Genomic DNA, 20,517 nt, shown 5'->3' on the forward strand with positions numbered 1-20,517 from the left:
TTTAGCAAATTATTTCAGGAGAATTATCTGACTGCCTTTACTTTTATACCATATCTATCTAGACCTATATCAGGTTTTTGTTTTTTTTTTTTTTTTAATCATGTATGGAGAAGTTCTGGTATTAGCTCTGACCATTCCTCTGTCATCTAAAAATGTTTTCATACCAGGAGTGGTGGCGAATGCTTTTAATCCTAGCACTCGGGAGGCAGAGGTAGGAGGACCGCCATGAGTTAGAGGCCACCCTGAGAATACAGAGTGAATACCAGGTCAGCCTGAGCTAGAGTGAAACCCTACCTCGAAAAACCAAAACAAACAAACAACAACAAAAGAAATGTTTTCAAATAAAAGTTGATTTGGACACCATGTTATCAGTAGGGCGTCATTTTACTTTTATGTGATCTGTATTTGCTCAAAGCCAACAGAATAAAAATGTCTTTATATTAATTTGTTATATATATATACATGTGAGTTCCAACTCAACTTAAAATAGTGATCTCTCTCTTTCTCTCTCTTATCTATCTTCTTTTGTATAAAAGTATAAAATACACAGCATGCAGTTCTGTAGTGGGCTCATGCAATTCATACTGGTAGGAGGGAGGGGTTAACCACACACCTTCTCGGGTGCATTGAAACTTTTTGTTGTTGTTGTTTTAATATCTTTGGAGGGATTTTTCTTAATTAGTTATGTACACAGTGTGTATACAGTCATGTTGGTACCATCATTGATATTCTGATATCTTAATTAGTTATGTACACAGTGTGTATACAGTCATGTTGGTACCATCATTGATATTCTGATATCCTGGTGTGCTCTCTCTCTCTCTCTCTCTCTCTCTCTCTCTGCCTCTTTCTCTGTCTGTCACTCTCAAATAAGTAAATAAAAATAAAACCAAAAAAAAAAATAGGAAGTATCTTGGCACTGTTAGTTCATTTTTTTTCATAACGTAGCCTGAAATTATCATGGTCTCTATCAGCAGGCAACAGACCAAGTTTCTCCTTTATTTATTTTGTTGTTGTTGTTTTGTTTTTTTTTTTTGAAGTAGTGTCTCACTCTAGCCCAGGCTGACCTGGAATTCACTATGTCATCTCAGGATGGCCTTGAACTCATGGCAATCCTCCTACCTCTGCCTCCTGAATGCTGGGATTAAAGGCATGTGCCACCATGCCTGGCCCAAGTCTCTCCTTTAATTGTTTTGTGTCAGCCCAAAAGTTGTTGGGTTTATGTACTTTAATTTGATAATAATTCTTTCCTACTATATTCTTTGCCCTCTCTACAGCCCATTTGAATTAATCACTTTATTACAACAAGTGCTCTACTATTTTTTTGCCTTTTTTGTCCTTCTCTATCATTCATGCCATAACTACAAGACCATCAATGCAAAGATCACTTCATAACAAGAGGACAGTGTCTCAAAATTATACCTTTCCATTTTTGTCTCTCATTTTTTTTTTCTGAACTCCTTTCCATAATGTTCCTTAAGCCTCAGGGGCATGATAGAACTGTCTAATTTAGTGCAGTGCACTCAAATCAATTATTCTCAGCACTTAGATTGAGTTTTGACTCTCCCCAGTATCCATCATCATTTGTAAAGACAAGCTTCACTGGCCCAAAGTGTGAGAAGGACTCTTTTATGAGTATAAACATGATATAAAGTTTTATGGTGCAATATGATGAGCCCAATGTATTTATTTAGTTAAATGACAGTAATAGCTCCATCCCTTATGATTATCTCAGCCATGGGCTTCTGTCTAGGATTTTAGTATCACACAGGAATTCTTTTCCAAGAGCAGGCTTCAGAGCCACTCAATGAAGGGATCAGTTGTTTATCCCCATAGCAGACATGCCTCTACTGCACCAGTATGGACACTTCTTGGCTGGATGGTGGATTTTGTAGCACCAGTGTGGGTCCACTACTGGGTGTGCTTTCCCTTCACTGTTTCTTATATTTTTACTAGCACATAGACATACAAAGTGATGGTGTTGACAATGCCATTTTCATTTAAATACATCATGAAATTTGATGTTATTCATACCTATTACTTTCTGTTTCCCCACTTTTTCTAATTAGATCTATTCCCTGTCCACAGTAAACCTCCTTCTACTTTCATGTCAAGTCTCAATGAGAATCTACAGGTCCACCTCTAATGCCATAACCATCATATCTGTATAAGTAAATATAGCACTATTAAACATATGTATATGTAGTTGTGTACATAGATATACATATGCATGTATAAATAAATATACATATATAAGCATGTGAATATAAAATATAGGCCCTCAAATGAGATAAAATATGTCATATTTTTCTTTTATTATTTATTTATTTATTTGAGAGAGAGAAAAAGGCAGAGTGAAAGAGAGAAAGAGGGAGAATGAGAGAGACAGAATGGGTGCGCCAAGGCTTCCAGCCATTGCCAATGAACTCCAGTTGCATGTGCTACCTTGGGAATCTGGCTTGAGTGGGTCCTGGGGAATCAAAGTGAGTTCCTTTGGCTTTGCAGGCAAGTGCCTTAAATGCTAATCCATCTCTCCAGCCAAATGTGATATTTTTCTTTTTTGAGTCTTACTTATTTAGCTTAGCATGATCATCACAAGTTTCAACAATTTTTTTTCCACAAATGTAGTAATTTTCTTATTTTTTAGGACAAAATAAAACTTATTTATATATCACAGAACCTATCCACACAAACACATACATATTTAGAAGGATGTGCATGTAATTCCTGTTGGAAAATATTCAAAAGAAATGAACATAGATGTTACACCACTGTGGCATGCTTAAGAACAAGATGTTTTCATTTTCAAAATGTCTTTTGGCTTCCCAATATTCTGATAGAATATTACATGAGTATGCATTTGGTCTTTTTGGATAAGTCCTGGAATAGAGTATACCTGCCCCAAGATTTGTATGCTGAAATTTAACAACATAGGTCTAGATATAATGTTTAATTAACATTACTCTGTAAAACAAAACCAAGCAAAATAGACAAGGCAAAAAATTAAAAATAAGCCTGATCTTTTGCACAGGAATCTTCTGTCTACCTGTGGTATACTCCGTATTTCTTTACATTTTATATTGGGTTATCATTTTAGATATAAAATGTGAAAAAAAAACTTCATATCAAATCATTCACAGCAAGAATGATTTGAGAATCTAACATGGTTAAGTGATTTAATTGTATGATTAGATTTCATTTTTTCTAAATTATCTTAAAGATATTTTAAGCTCTTAATTGTTTGGGTAATTTAGGGAAATTTAATATCATATTCGTTCAGTCTTAGTAGATTTCTAATTTTCATTATGAATTCACTATAACAAATGGAAAAATAAAGTAGATGGAACATTGGTTATTATAGAGAGGAATCACATGTTCCAACTATTCCCATTCTCTGGGTTTTGTTTTCTATCATTGTCCTCATTGTCAGCTCATTCACTTTTTAAAATTTTGCACATTTCAACCTATGAAATAGATTCTGTTGAACTGACATTGTCCTTGTGTTTTCAGAGAATAAGGGGTCTACAAAAATACATGGAGATAAGTTATCTGCTTAATTACTGGATCATTAAAACATGTCCTGAAGTCATCATTTTAAGCATTCTGGTTTTTAAGGTAAAGGTTTGAACAGCTCTCCTTACCATTTGGTGTGCACCCACACTAACATATATAAATCCTCTTTGGATTTGCAGGTATCAGAGACCAACATCTTCTCATTGCCTAGAGGTCAAACTTTTGAGCATTATCTCTAAGGCTTTCTATAATCTTACCATACTTTACATTTTAACCTTTGATTTTTCAAAAGTCAGAGGAATTTTATCTTTCAGATGTTCTTTCCTAATCAGTTATCCTCAGGCAGAGACTGGCGGCCTCCATATCTGAACCAATGTTGAAATAACTCTGTTTGTATTACACTTGTGGAAGTAATTTTCAACATATGACAAATAACCCTCATGCAATCAATGATGTTACCTCACAGAATTAATCTTCCACCAATTAAAAAAAAATCTTTTATTTATTTGAGGAGAGATAGAGAGAGAAAGAGAATGAGTATGGGCATGCCAAGGTCTCTTGCTGCTGCAACTGAACTCCAGATATGCAGAAATATATGCCACTTTGTGCATCGTTTGTTTTGTCAGTACTCAAACTCAGGCAGTTATTCTTTTTTTTTAAATTTTTTAAATTTTTATTTATTTTTATGAGAGCGACAGACAGAGAGAGAGAGAGAGAATGAGCACACCAGGGCCTTCAGCCACTGCAAACGAACTCTAGACGCATGCACCCCTTGTGCATCTGGCTAACATAGGTCCTGGGGAAACGAGCCTCAAACTGGGGTCTTTAGGCTTCACACTTAACCACTAAGCCATCTCTCCAGCCCCAGTTATTCTTGTAAGCCTTTAACTGCTGAGCTATATCTCCAGCCTCACTTCACCAAATTTTTATATACCTTGAGTCAGATGGGGGCAGGATAGTTTCATACAGTTTCAACTGAAGTAAAATTGAGTCTAGCCAGTTAAAGTTAGTTACTAGATGAACGAGTGATCTGAATGGCTTCACATAGGAAAATTACGTGTGAAGGCTATGGTATGGTCAAATCATGGCAAAGCACAGAAGGTAGCACTTTTACATACTCTCTAGTAGATTTTTTATGAAATTCTGATGAGAGGTTTGATGAAAGAACATTGATTTATTGAGAATGTTCTTTGTAATCTGAATTTTAGTCTTTATATATGGCATGTAGTCATAGAGTGAAATTTTGAGGTAATCACATTGATATACAGTAAAGGATTACAGTGATCAGTGACATCATTGTGATATAAAATAAACTGAACATTTGCTGAGGCTGTCTGCCTTCCTACAACATGACTGAGACAATATGCATGAGATACTACACCGGTGATACACCGTAAGTTATACACACGATGCATACAGAAGTATTTACGAACTGAACACTGACATGTTCTTGCAGGGGCTGAGAGAAAAATGTACTGAAAGGAAGAAGAATATGTTAATTCCCAGCTATCTCTCAGGTGATCTGCTTCGAAGATACTCTTCCCAAAAGGTAGGAAAAGGATTCCTGAGCCACAAAACAAGACAAAAGAAAACAAGCATTGACAACCATACAACATCTTTGGATGATCCAGAAGCACAGTAAGTTAACTATTTCTGTGTTTACCTCCTCCTTCAGTTTGAAAATGTCTTAGAAAAATAACATTACACTTGTCAATGCCTGTAAGCACACACATGTGCACTCACATATATATAAATGAGTGTATGTATGTGTTTGTGTGTGCATGTATGTATGTATGCATGCATGCATGCATGTATATAGGGCCAAATGGGTACAATATGAAATACTTTTTTTCATTGTTATTATGCAATGATCATAAAATATCCATATAATTATAATTAGGAGAAGCAATGTGCTTGAATATTGAGTGCAATGATTTATTTACTCAAACAATAGGATCTTAATGCTACAAGAAAAAAATAGTGAAAGCAACTTATTAGTACCTCTCATTAAAAATCAATGGAGCAAACCAGGCATGATGGCTCACACCTTTAATCCCAGCACTCCCCAGGCAGAGGTAGGAGGATCACTGTGAGTCTGAGGCCACCATGAGACTACAGAGTGAATTTCAGGTCACCCTGGGTTAGAGTGAGACCCTACCTTGAAAAACCAAAAAAAAAAAAAAAAAAAAAATCAATGGAGCAAAGTAAATTATATATAAAATATACTTTATTAAAATTTTTAGGCAATATATCTCCATAGAGTTAAGTTGAGTTCATTAATATCTAGAAGTTTAACACCACTTCTCATGATGTATCTGTTCCAGGCTCCATAGTTTGGGAACAGGAACCTTGAATGTGTCTCTCAGACTCCAGTTAAGGTCCATAGTTCAATTTAAAAATTTCTATGAAGAGCTGGAGAAATGGATGAACAGTTGAGGCCCTTGGTTGCAATGCCTAAGAACCTAGTACCCATGTAAGTCAGCATAAACCAGATGCACAAGGTAACACATGTGTCTGGAGTTTGTTTTCAGTGGTTTTAGGCCCTGGACAGTCTCTCCTCCTGCCCTCTTACAAATAAATAAAATTAAACTATTTTTTTTAAAAAATTAAAATGTTTATGGCAACCCTTTATTTCCTCAGATGACTTAACACAAAGGTAAAAATCAGCACATTTTTTAACATACTTTACATATATTAACTTATAAATCACATGGCATAAAAGGCATCCATTTCAGGCATACAATGCCATGTTTGTGATTGTTCACACACATGTGAACATTCCCATAGTTAATTTCATATTATTTTTGTCACTTAACAGTAAATTTGAATTTCATCTATCATCCCCATCCTATCTTTTACTCCCAAGCATCAAACAACCTAATATCTGTCTCTATAGATGTGTCTGCTCTTCAGAATTCATTTAATAGCATAAGATGGATGTGTATTTTCTATTTGGTTTTGTGTTCAACATTTTTCCATGTGGTCCATGTGTCAATGTTTCCAGAAATTAAATGCATGTCCCACTTACTAATGTTGTATAAACTGTTTTCACATTCTGCTACTATGGATAATGCTATTGTGGATTCATATTATAAATTATGTATGAACTTTTAAAAATATGTATATAGCTAAGAATTAATGTGGTATAGGCCATACTTGATAAAATAAAAGTGTATATCTTTCACTATTTTTTCTTATGGCATTATGATCCCATTGTTTGAGCAAATAAAGTTCTATACTCAATAACCAAGCACTTTGTCCTGAATGAAATTATATGAATATTTGATTAATCTTGCATAATAATTAATAATAAATATATTCCATACTGTACTCATTTGCCCTAGAATACACATAAACACATACATATATACATGCATATACGCATTCATTCATTCATTCATTCATTCATAGATATGCAAGTGTTTGTGTGTATATGTTTACAACATGTCCAAATGTAACATTATTTTACTAAGGCATTTTCACTCATTGAAGCAGTGAGTAGAATGGCAATTACCAGAGGATAAGCTTTGTAGAAAATGGAGAGTTGGTCAATGTTTATAAGATTTCAGTTATGGAAATTAAAGATTTGAATTAATAGATGTTATTCACATTTCTTCAATAATTTCAACTACATTTTTGTATCATTCCATCACCTTTATGCCAGGTAAATAAACAACACTAGAATAAGATATTTAAAAAGAAAACATGTATAATAAATACTTAAATGTTAAAATAAAAGCCTAGCTCATAGTAGAAAACCCATTTATAAATTATGTATCTGATAGGAGGATTGAACCTATAATTCATGTGGCTTGTGACAATATCCAGCATTTTGTGCATGTTGTAAACCACTGAGCTACACCTGCCCAGTCTGATGCTTCATTAATAACTTTAAACCACATAACAAAATGACCAGTAACAAAATAGTCAAAGAGGACTATAAATTAACAATAAAGAAAGGAAACGATGGTTGTCTATTATTACTGATGAGAAAGACCAAACTTGAAACTCTTGAGCTCTGTGTTTGCTCCAACCCTCTTGAATCCCCTACGCTGTATTCTGTGACCTCACTTGTACTTTTTTATGTCCTAAGTGATAGTCATACCCGTAGATGACCAAACCACTCCTACAACTCACTTTTACTCCTTAAAAGAAAAGAAAGATGAAAATCAGAATCACAATGGGACCATATCACATCTACTGGAATGATCACAATCAGAAACTTAGATAATACAATGTACTTGCAAGAATTGGGTCCCATCAATCAAACTCTGCATACATTGCTGAGAAAAATATGAAGTGATGTCAACATTTTAGAGAAACATCTGGCAGTTACTCAAATACTTACTATATCCTGAACACATGATTATGTACTTTAAAACTTATTTTTCAGTCTCTTTGATATTAAAACCATGAACAATGTCCTACTTTGCCTCCCTGTCTGCCTTCTTCCCCCCTTTCCTTCTTTACATTCTTTCTTCCTCCTTTCCTTCTCTTTTTCTTTCCCCTCATTTATTTGATAGGATATCACTAGACAGCTTATGTTGGCCATCTGTCTCATTTTCCTACATTCTGGATTTATAGACATGGATTACCATTTCCAAGTAAACTCATAAGTATAACTTTTATGCCGAAATATTTCAGGATAGCAGGTGAAATGCAGTTGCACCATGTCATAATATATGTCATTTTACTTTGCATTCAGCATGGGTGCATATAATCCCAACTGTCTAGGAAGACCCATGTAACAGACTGGTCAAATGAAGACACCCTGTCTCAGAGCAGTCAATCAATCAATCAATCAGTAGGTAGAAATAAAATGGGTTAAGGTATGTAGTCCTAGGCTAAGGTACATGTCTAGCTTATACCAAAGCCTGGATTCCACCCCAGCACTGGGAAAAAAAAAGGAAAAAAGAAGAAAGAAAATAAATGGGAAATGTTTTTCTCTCTTGACAATGTGATTTCCTCACAGCTAAGTAAAGTATACCCTAAAAAAATATAATGGCCAGATTATCTTCTTATCTCTGCATAACTTATAATAAACAGGAAAAATGCCAACAGACATAGATATTTGAGGATTTGGGGCAGGATAAATCTGTAATGAAATAGTACTGAGGTTGGTTGGAACTGATCATAACAAATTACATCCTTATTCATGTTGTCTTTCATAGAAAAGAGGAAATTACATCTAAAATTACCAGCGACTTACCAGCTTTTTCATTTTGTTTCTGGTCTTCTATGGCGTCTCCTCACTGATTCATTCACTGACCTTTGGATCTCTATAACCTCATATTAGCATTCACCACTCATGAAAGCACATTTACTTTTTGGGAAGGCACCTGTAATAGGGTCCTTTGATTTTTCCTTCCAGCCCAGGAAGTTCTGTGTGAATACTCCTCACACGTCAATACGCACTCTAATTAAAACCTCTAAGGAGATCTTTCAAGGTTTAAAGAGCTGCATCTTCGTCTTTGTCTATACTCTCACCTGCCAGGATAATATAAAATCAATATATCATCCTGTAAGAATTTGAAAATAATATAGAAGCCGCTGTGCTTCTTTCATTTAGATTTTCATCCTAATCCTTCAAAGCAAGGTGGAAATTATTTCTTATATATTTGATCTGACAAAGATTGAAAGCAATGGACCACAAATTGCTACAGTGCTATTCAGTATTAAGCAACCCATCATTGTTATACCTGCACTTGTGATTGTGATGTTTATTAACATAATATAATGCATGTTTCATGTGGTGTATTCCCCTTAAATACAGTAATGGGTATAGAAATCACAGCCCTGCTTAGCACTTGTCATGTTTATTTCTAGGTACTGTTGTAATGCCAGTAACATGGCAATTTTTATTCACATTTTCTCGGAACTCATAAACATTTTAATTAGAATTTCAAAAAAGGCAAAACCGCTACTTGTGACTTGCCAACATCTAAGCCCAGAAAATTCCCCATATGTTACATATTTTAGCATAAAGTTCTAACTCTTTCTTGTTTTTCTAAGTATCCACAAATTTTTGGCTTTTATATATAAATGTCAAATCGGCTACATGCTTTCTTTGCGCTCAGAGCATGTATTCTATCATAACTCAACAACACTTGTCAGAAAATGTAAACTCAAGTTGTTTTCTGCCCAGAATGTATCACAATCTCAGAGAGAAGTTATATTTGGAAGAAGTCATTGAAAGGTAGAGAGGAATCTTTCAATACTCTTATGTCCAAAGGATTATTCTTTCAGTAAAGTACTTTGTTGAACATGAAGGTAGATCCTTATGGAATCACACTGCAAGAATTGTGCCCGATGATTAGATCTTGATTTTATTTGACTATTTTCAGGTGTGGAATTGGGAGGACCTCTTTCAAACTTGATTCAAATTTGTTTCTAAACACAATGTTCCCACTGACAATGAAAAAAAATCATTTAAAACCAAATTATAAGTAATACTTGTTTACCCAGAGAAATTTCTTTCTCTACTAGAAATGTCTAACAAGTGTTTACACTTAACATTCTGGTCATCATAAGTTTATGGGCTCATTTTAGTTTTGGTCATTGTGATATATATTGTGTGTGTGCACATGTGTATGTACATGTGTATATGGATAGTGGATGTTGAGGTTACTATTGTGCATGTGGAGGGATGTGCCTCAAGCATTGGTATTTACTCACTTCATCTTTGGGTATATAGAATTAAATATACACTGATGAAGTACAATGCGGATTTTTGTATTGAGGAACATGACATTAGCAGCTATTATCTTCAACATTTTTGAAAAGGAAATAGAAGAAATCTATGAGATACTTTTGGGCCATTATCTTGAACAGACTTCAGAAAATATATTTATGCCTAACATAATGCACTTCAGTTGGGGAATATTTTTAAAGTTTGAATTAGCAGGCCAAATTGCAAGAGTGATATCAATACCAATTATGTTTGTAGAAAGGAAGGCATGCTGCCTTTAGGAAGAGAAATGTTTACATGGGTTGATTGTAGACTCTTTGTGGATTTTCTGAGAGAGCTGAATATTTATTTCTCTGAAAACATCTTTGACATTTTTGAAGATCAGAAATTGTGTGAGTAGAAGGCTACAAAGAAAGTCCTGGTTAAATATTATTACTTAAGTTTATGTGTTAAATATAATACTTCTTAGAAAAATATTTTCAATCAATCTATTATTGTTAATATTTTTTCTTTTGTGCATATATTGCTTATTTTTTTTTACAGCATTTAAAGTTAGCTTTTCCTTTCCATTATTAATTTTTTGGTAGATTTTGACTGACTTATATCTTTAGAAAAAATGATAGAAAATCTAGGGAGAAATATTTTTCCCCTTAATTGGGAAAAATAACAATAGAAATATTAAGCAATACAAATAGTTGTTAATAGCAAATCATAGAGCAAGGAAAACAGGACAGACAAATGGGTAATATCAAAACATTTCAAAAATGTATACAGTATGTTAACATATTACCTCTAAAACTTATGTCTGTTTATTGTCATTGGAAGAGTATAATTCTTCTCTACAGCTTTAAGATATGATCCAAACCCAATTATTACTCTGTTATTTAAACTTTGAAAGTTGAAAACATTAATACCTCCTGTATATGTTTTAAAGAGAATGCTCTTAAATAATAAACAAAAATATAAAAGAGATACCATTTTAAACAAAGGATTAAATTTTAAAAGAGACCAGGAAATTTAGGATTAGTTCTAATCCAGCAATTTTCCTTTAAAGATTTAGGATTAATTGAATGTTCCTTAGAAAAAAATCCAAATACTTGAGATAAGAATCAGTTAAACATTTTCATTTTTTAGATTACAGAATAGATAAATAGATATTTTATTTTTGAAACAGATTCTCCTGTAGCTCAGGCTGTTCTTGAATACCCAGATATAGCCAAGATCACCATGAATGTCTGATACAACTGCCTCTTGCATCTTCTTACTGCTGGCTTTACAGGTGCATGCCACCATGTTTGGATTTTTGCTGGGGATGTAACTCAGTACCTCACGCATGCCAGGCAAGTCTTCTGCCAACTGAGCTGCATTGCTAGCAGATTAAGTAATATTATAACACATTCAATATGCTATTTGGAAATGATGCCTAAATCGAAACTCAAATTTTATTTATGTTCCATAAACATGTTGTATATAGAACCTATAAAATATTTTAGATAACTGTACATTTTGTATCATGAGCTTGGCCACATTGTGTGCTGAGACCTAAAATGCTCTGATTTTGGAAAATTTTTAGTTTTGGATGGCTGGCTTTAGAGTTCCTCCAGAATATGCAGGAGGGGAACCTAATAGTAGCAGCAATCAAGACTCATCTTCTTTCATTCTTTACTTTACTTCAAGGTTTAAGTGATCTATAACCAATATTTCAATTAGTAATATAGACCCGGTTATATCAGAATTCCAGAAAACTCATGACGATTTATGGAGAAACAGATCAAACACCAGTTACTAGATGAATCTTTTTAAGAAGCCAGAACATTATTTTATAAAATTTATGATATTTTATTTCTTCATTTTATTATTTTAAATTAGCATACAGAGCGTTAAGTACCATGATCGTAATTCCAAACACAATTTGTTCTTATTGATTATCACCCTTGTCCCCCATCCCTCACCCATCTTCTACCAGCTCTTTCCTCTTTCAGCTTGCCAGCCACGTGTCCTTTGCAAAGACAGGATCTACCTATGGGGAGAACACGCAGGTTTCTTTGCTTTCTGAGTTTGGGTCAACAAATGTAATGGAAGAAAGGAATTCTTATTTACTACTGCTATGAATGCAAACTAGTACAACCACTATGGAAATCAGTGTATAAACTCTTCAAAACCTTGAAATAAAGCAGCCATGTGACTCAGAGACACAACTTTTGGACACAGACACAAGGACCCCTACTCTACAGCAGAGATACTTGCTCATTGATATTTATTGTTGCTCTATTTATAATAGCTGGGAAATGGAAACAACTTAGGAATCCATCACCTGGTGAATGGATAGGCAAAATATCATCTATCTATATATCCAATAAGATTTCATTCAGCAGTATAGTACTTTTTTTTTTTTTTCAGTAGGGTTTCGCTTTAGACCAGGCTGACCTGGAATTCACTATGCAGTCTCTGGCTAGCTTCAAACACACGGCAATCCTCCTACCTCTGCTTCCTGAGCATTGAGATTAAAGGCATGCGCCTCCATGTCTGGTTTTTTTTTTTTTTTTTTTTTTTTTTTTTTTTTTTTTTTTAGTATAGCACTTTTGACTTACCTTTTTCATTGTTATCTAAAATATACATAATGATAGCATGAACAGAATTGGTTTTATTCTAATTAATCAGATATGTTCAAACCCAAAACTTATTCATCAATTAAGCCTGAATATTTCATTAATTTTAAAACTGCATCACCAAAACCTATGTCTATTTAATTTTAGGAAGTGTAATTTTTAAACAATGTTTAATATTTTACTGTTTTCTCACAATAAATAATAATTATTCACCCTATATTTATAAATGTCTCTATGTTGATAAAAGTTTTTCTCCTGCCACTAGTAACTTGAATCTCACATAAACTGATTATTCATGTATAACATTCAATAGTATGTGTGTGTGTATGTGTGTGTGTGTGTGTGTGTGTGTGTGTGTGTGTGTATGCATGTGCTACATACAAGCAAACTCTTGGGTGTATATGTAGGTTCAGTTTTTCTATGATCCAGGATTGTTGATATGTTGGGACAAATCACGAAACTCTGGATGTATATATTTGTTCAGGGCTAGAAATATTACTGTAAGATATAAAAGTAAGCAAAGGGAATAAGACAATATTCAGAGATCTTCAGGTATGTAGGCTCAAGCATCCAAGGGTCTTGCACTATAAAGTCACCCAAGATGTATTGCCCTCCTCCCACAGAGCATTGTTATGACATATCTGAAATTTTGTTTAAACGGAAACTCATCAAAGTACTTAAATTTTATTTGGTAATATTTTTGTTGGTCTGGGCCTAAGAATATTAGAATATATCATGTAGGATTACTACTTATATTGCTAAAATAACTATATTGAAGACATATTAATTTTTTAAATCTAACATTCATATGCTACAAGTGAATAAACTGAAATATGAAAACATTAGATAACTATTGCCATAGTACTGAAACTAGACACACACACACACACACACACACACACACACTGTTCACCACAAGCCTTTAAAATGAAATAGAATGGAGTTCAGCTCTGCCATCAAGCTAAGTCGAAAACTTTAAAAAGAACTGGGAGACTTGGGCTACAAGAGGGCCTATACCTATTAAATTCTCTCTAAAACAATAATGGTTATCCCATTTATCTTGTGTTGACTTCACTCTCCATTGCAGAATGGACACAGAACCTGAGGAGAGAATCGGCCCATGGGGCCTCATCAGGGCCTCAGCTGAAACTGTAGAGGTATTAGGGAAATGATCAAGAGGGCTGCTTGCTTGGTAAATCTGCTACCAGCACAAGGGAGAAGGAGATAGACACAGAGAACACTCAACTCCTACCAAACCAGAGATCCAGAGACAGAGAGGCTCTGAAGACCTCATCGCTGAAGGACCTAAAATGAACCCAACATGGCTCAGGGAAATTCGTGGAAGAGGGGGCAGAAATATTTTTAGAGCCACGAGTTAGGATATTATATGCAGAGACTTTGCCTCTTCCCGATAGCTGATGGCTAACCCCGCAACGCATGACCCACAATCCCCAAGGGGGAGGATCCCTTTGGAGGAGGGAGGAGGCTAACTAACATGGCTGTTTACACATTGAGTATGTACATAACTAATAAAGAAAAAAAAGATAAACTATTCTGAACTTCAAATTCTATAACGTGCCAGAAATATTCCAGAGAATTTTCTGATACCTGCATATATTTTCATACCATTGGCATGTGTTTGTTCTCTATTATTCACATTCAACTGGGGATAATATTCTTTTGCTGCTCCTAAAACAATTTTACCATACCTGAAACATGTCCTATAGTTATAGGATGAGGGAAATCACCACTAAAAATTAAAATATTTACATGTGGCTTTTGTATGAAATCTGACATTTTCCATAGTATTATGTCTTTATCACTTAGGATTGAAGGTTTCATAAGAAGTCCTTGTATGAATATTATTTTCCCACCAATGACACTACCTGCTACATAATGTACTTTTTTAAATTTTTGTTTATTTTTATTTATTTATGAGAGAGAGAGAGAGAGAGAGAGAGAGAGAGAGAGAGAGGCAGATGGACAGACAGAGAGAGAATGGGCTTCCAGCCACTGCAAACAAACTCCAGACGCGTGCACCCCCTTATGCATCTGGCTAACGTGTGTCCTGGGGAATCAAGCCTCGAACTGGGGTCCTTAAGCTTCACAGGCAAGTGCTTAACCACTAAGTCATCTCTCCAGCTCTACATATTGTACTTTTTATAAGGATATTAACAAACTATTATCTCATTGGACCTTTCATTGTGTTTATAGTAAAGCACATTTTGATGTAACTTCTCTAGGAATCATGCATACTAGATTCCTTTTCTTCTGTGTCTCCTGCCAGGTATTTAGAGTCTGTCAATATTGAAACAAATCTTTAAAAACATCTAGGTCGACATAGATTAATTTTAAAATCAAAATTGGAAATCAGAGTTGCAGAGTAATATCTATTGAGAAGCAGCAATTTTATGTCTATTGAAAGCCTACTGGAAATTCAAGTGGAATTGCATTTATTTTATAAATCAATTTTGAGGGAATGGACATCTTTGCAATGCCAAATGGACTGATCCTTTACACATAATGCATTATTCTGGTTATGTTGGTCTTCTCTATATTAACAACCTTCAGCAATTTTCAGTGTAAGGTTCTTAAAAGCATTTTCATAAGTCTATTTTAAGTGTTTTATGTTGCTATTGAATCCTGTGAAAAGAACAAGTTTACTTCAGTTTCCAAGTACACTATTTATGTCTAAATATACTTTATAACCCTTTAATATTAGTTTTGTATCTGGTTTAATTGTTAAACACACTAATTCTCTTGTATTTTAGTTTTTTATGCCACATGGATATATAATGCTCTGTAGTTGATAAGCTAAGCAGACTAGCTACCTTTTTAACTGTATTACTTTTATTATTTTTCTCCCTTTAAGACATTGGCTAGGATCTTACTATAATCCTGAATGGAAGTGATAAACATCTATATCCTTGCTTTGGACTCAACATTATAGAAAAAAAAGTTCTCCATCTATCTAACCATTGAGAGTCTTCTCAGCTGTAGGTATTTTGTATGTGCTATTTAAATGAAAATGTATGAGCTTGCTGGCACACTAATTTAGGCAAAATGTTCTTTGTGCATCTACTTTGTTTATTCATGTTTCCTTGTCTGAAGTGAGATACATTTTTGATTGTTTTTCAATGTTAGTACACATTCTTATATTCCTTTGAAAAAAGTCTTAATATTTACACTACAAGGGAAAGTAAGTAACTTGCTTATTAAGTCACAGTTGGAAATTCCACACATAATAAGGAAAAAAAAATGTTGATGGGTTTTCTGTCAGCATTTTACATGTGTTTTTTTTTTTTTTTCTTTCTTCTGTATTAGAGGATTTCAGTGGGGGCATATTCAGTCTAATTTTTATCCTGTATACTTAAACTGTTTTTCTTCCTTTGTAATTGCTTGCAATTTTTTTTCTCTTTACACATATTATCCATCATTTTGGTTATGAGCTACTTTTTGTCGTGTTTCTCCCTTATTTAACAGTCCCACAATGAGAAATTTCTCATATAATAGATTTGTTGATCCTATATTCTCCCATTATACCAAAGTACCTAAAATAAAACCCATCAGCATAGATTTTTTATACCAAATTAAAATTTAGAGCAAAAAACTTACAGGAAAAATGTAATTAGAGAAAATAAAATCAACAGATCTATTATATGAGAAATATTAAAGAAATTTCTCATCATGGAAAGAAATTGAAGTTAAAGACAATTTTCTCTGAAAATAAAAGTTGTAGAACTATTAAATTTAAATGTGTGATAACATTTTCCCATTGTGAATTCCAGTGGGTAATTTATGTTGAAAGTAAAAATTTTATAGGCTATTCATTGAATTTATAATGTATTTTAATAAATGCCCAAGAGTAATTTCATTGAAGAGTTCGTAAGGATAAGTAACTGCAATATGGTTACACAATTATACTGTGTGACATAAAATATGATATTCATAATTCTTTCTGCTATTTCTATCACACCAGACGTGAATAAGTCATAAAGTCCTTAGAAATACATACCACGAGGACTTGTGATTGCTCCATGGTTAGGCAGTAAATCTCACCAGTACACTGTCAGTATTTTTTAGAGATTTAATCGAATTTATTTATCTTCCTACCCAAATAAAGCTATGTACAAGGATGAGAATTGGATATTTTGGAGCACCGTGACAGTAACTATTGTCCTACACATGCGTGCTATGATGTCATCAGAAAGGAATACCTGAGGCCAGATGTGGTGGCACATGTTTTAATACCAGCACTCATGATGCACAAGTAGGAGGATAACTGTGAATTTGAGGCTGCCCTGATAGTACATAGTGAATTCGAGTAGAGCAAAACCCTACCTGAAAAAAAAAACAAAAAAAAACTAATAACAAAACAGCAACAACCAAAAAAGAATACCTGACAGCCACAGGAGCAACACACTGTATGTTTGCCTGAGACAAGTCTATCCAGGAAACAACTCAGTTCTAGCAACCTCTACCTCTCCAGAGTTTTGTCCATTCACACTTTCCCTCCAGTCTAGATCAATCTTTGATGTATTATTTTTATTTTTGTTTTTTTGAAAAGGAAAAAGTTCCTTTAATGGACCAATCATTCAAACTTCTGTCAAGTTAAGTAAATAGAAAGGAAATTCAAAAGATATCTATCTATCTATCTATCTATCTATCTATCTATCTATCTATCTATCGATATATCTATCTATCTATCTATCTATATATATATATTGCAATTATTCACATAATGAAGAAAAAGTTTAACTAAGAGTAATTCACATGAATAAGTCCAAGTTTAAAACAAGTTTAAAATTTAAAAAGGCATTTCATGTAACAACTCATGGAAAGAGCACTTCTCTATAAATAGTAACTACAAGAAATCACACTGTTTCCATATACATGTTGTGTCTACTTAAGAAGTAACATTTTCAAGAACAAGGTTCACTAAATACACCTTTTGGAGAATACCAAAATGAAACTTGAAACTATTCAAGGTTTCTCAAGAACTTTAGACATAATTTAAGTCAGAGACAAGCCAAACAAGGAACTGGCTGCAGACTAGAATATATACGTGGTAGGCACAGTATATAGAATATATACGTGGTAGGAAGGTATATAGAATATATATGTGGTAGGCACGGTATATTTACTACTTGACTGATTATAAATCTAGGTTCTATTGGGACCGTCTCATTAGACCAAGTATCAAACTGTTAGTTTTCTAACACCCGTGTTAAAATATGACAGATTTTTTAAAAAAGATAACCATAAAAAATAGTAGCGAAATGCTCTCTCTGAGTCAAGACTGCAGCTAAAAGTATTCCCACCCTATTGCACTCTGTCGCCAACCTACTCAGCCGCCAAAAACGTTCATTAACTCGCCACAAATCTAGATCTTCTGGATACCTTTTCACCTTCAGAAAACATTAATTCCCTGACGTTTCTTGGGCTTATCAAATATAGTGGGTTAGGAAACACACTTAACATGCTACTTGTGTGTGTGCGCGTGTGTAAATGTGTGTGTCGTGCACAGGAAGGTCAAAGGTTGAAAGGATGTCATCAATTACCCTTAACCTCTTTTTGAGACAGGGTCTCTTACTAAACCCGAAGTTCACCAATTCACCTAGATTTAGCTGGCCAGCTAAATGTATGTGCTGGGGATCCAAACTCCAGGCCATGTGACCAACTGAATCATTTCTCCAGCCCCAGCAATGCCATTCTGTCTTCAGCACTGAGCCACATAAACATCATAAGGAAGGGAGTAGTGCTGTCGCAAATACTTAAGAAAACATCTGCACAATGATGAGAAAATGGTTGAGGATAAATTTATATTTTCTTTTATATACTTATCCACAAGTTAAAACCTTTTGCTAGAGAAATCAGGTAGTTATTACTTTCTCAGAAGAAAACTAGAGCACTAATGTCAAAGATACAAGTTGATGCGTTATTCTTTATTAGGAAGGTTTCAAGTTTTCTCCTTCTGTACCTGTAGTCTTTATTATGGCAATAATTTTTAAATCCCCTTGTTTTTAAATGTCTACATATTTCATCCTTACTTTCATGTTAAAACATTCAATTTATAGATTACTAATTTATCACAATGCAACCTAATTTTAACTCGTGAGTGTATAATTATTTATGCCATTCTTAGAAACCCTATAAATATAATGTGTGACTATTAGCATTTACCCTGTAAATATAAATTTTATATAATTCTGTTGTACTTATTATTCTCATACAATTATGTATATGTTGGAGGAAGGCATGATGAAGTCAGCATAGAAAAGATCCTATTGTAATGAAATACCATTTGTTATATAAAGTATGTATCTTGTTTATTTTAAAATAGTTTCTAAGGTGCAATCAGTGTTAATGCCACTTTATTCAGGTGATATGCACAAACCAAAGCAAATAAATGTAGAAAGTCACAGGAATTCATGATCATAAACTATGCACATGGTTCATTATTCATAGAGAATGGTTGATGTATGCATAATATTATTGAGGTACTGAATTATTAAAATTAATGTTTATGTAAGCATGAGCTTCAAGGTCATAAGGTCTACAGAGTTGGTTCACGAGGGTGATTGCATGAATATATGTGTCTCCAAAATGCTAAAAATGAGGTATAATTTAAAAATGAGAAAATAAAGCCAGGTGTGGTGGTGCACATCTTTAATCCCACCACTCAGGCAGAGGTAGGAGGATTGCTGTCAGTTTGAGGCCACCCTGAGACTCCATAGTAAATTCCAGGTCAGCTTGGGCTAGAGTGAAACCCTACCTCAAAAAACCAAAATAAAAGAAAAAAAAGAGAGAGAATAGTGACAAAAACTCAACAAGGTATTAAATATTCTGAAGTGATAACTTGAACACTTTTTGATTTTTATAAAATAAGCACATATAAGTTTCAGGAATGACAAGGATATGATTAATACATGTATAAAATATAAATCACATCCTGTTTTTATATTTTTATATTTTTGTGTTATTATTTTAATATTACAAAGCTTAGTAATAAATATAAAATAGTGAAATTTTAATTGCAATAACAGACAAAATTTTATATTAAATGCATTTGCAATTATAATTTCTGCTAACATTAGAAGATGCCTATGTTTTCACATAAATGTTTTATATTATGAAAACATTCTAAGAGCTCTGGTCAAATTCTAATTAGTTCTGTCTGAAAAACCCTGAAAAATTATAGCTTAATGTAAGTTATATATTCTGGAAGATTCTTGGTTTTAATTTGGTTTTCTTTTATCCTTTATTTTTAGTAGTAGCATTAGGCATATAATTATACTAAAATCACTATTAAAAATAAGAATAAAGTAATTATTTTTCTAGAATATCTTCCAGTCATGGAACTTCAATAATATCTAAGAAAATATGTAATTTAACTAAAGCTTTAATTCATTTATTGTAACCCCTTACTTTCTTATAATATTGCTGAGGTTAAAGTATGTTCTTTCTATGAAATATCAAGGGATTGAAATGACTTTAGCTGCATGTTACTTATCTGTTAAAACTTATTTAATAGTAAACAATGAACCAAAATGCTCTGTCTCAGTTTTTTTCTCCTAGAATAAAAGGAATAAATTTTCTACATTGAATAAAAGTCTTAGGAAAAGTTCATTATGCATATAATTTTTACCACTATTACTATAATAATAATGAACAACATAATTATTATTTATAGAATAAGTATATTTA

Source organism: Jaculus jaculus, chromosome 11, assembly GCF_020740685.1.
Source record: "Jaculus jaculus isolate mJacJac1 chromosome 11, mJacJac1.mat.Y.cur, whole genome shotgun sequence".
Classification (NCBI taxonomy): Eukaryota; Metazoa; Chordata; class Mammalia; order Rodentia; family Dipodidae; genus Jaculus; species Jaculus jaculus.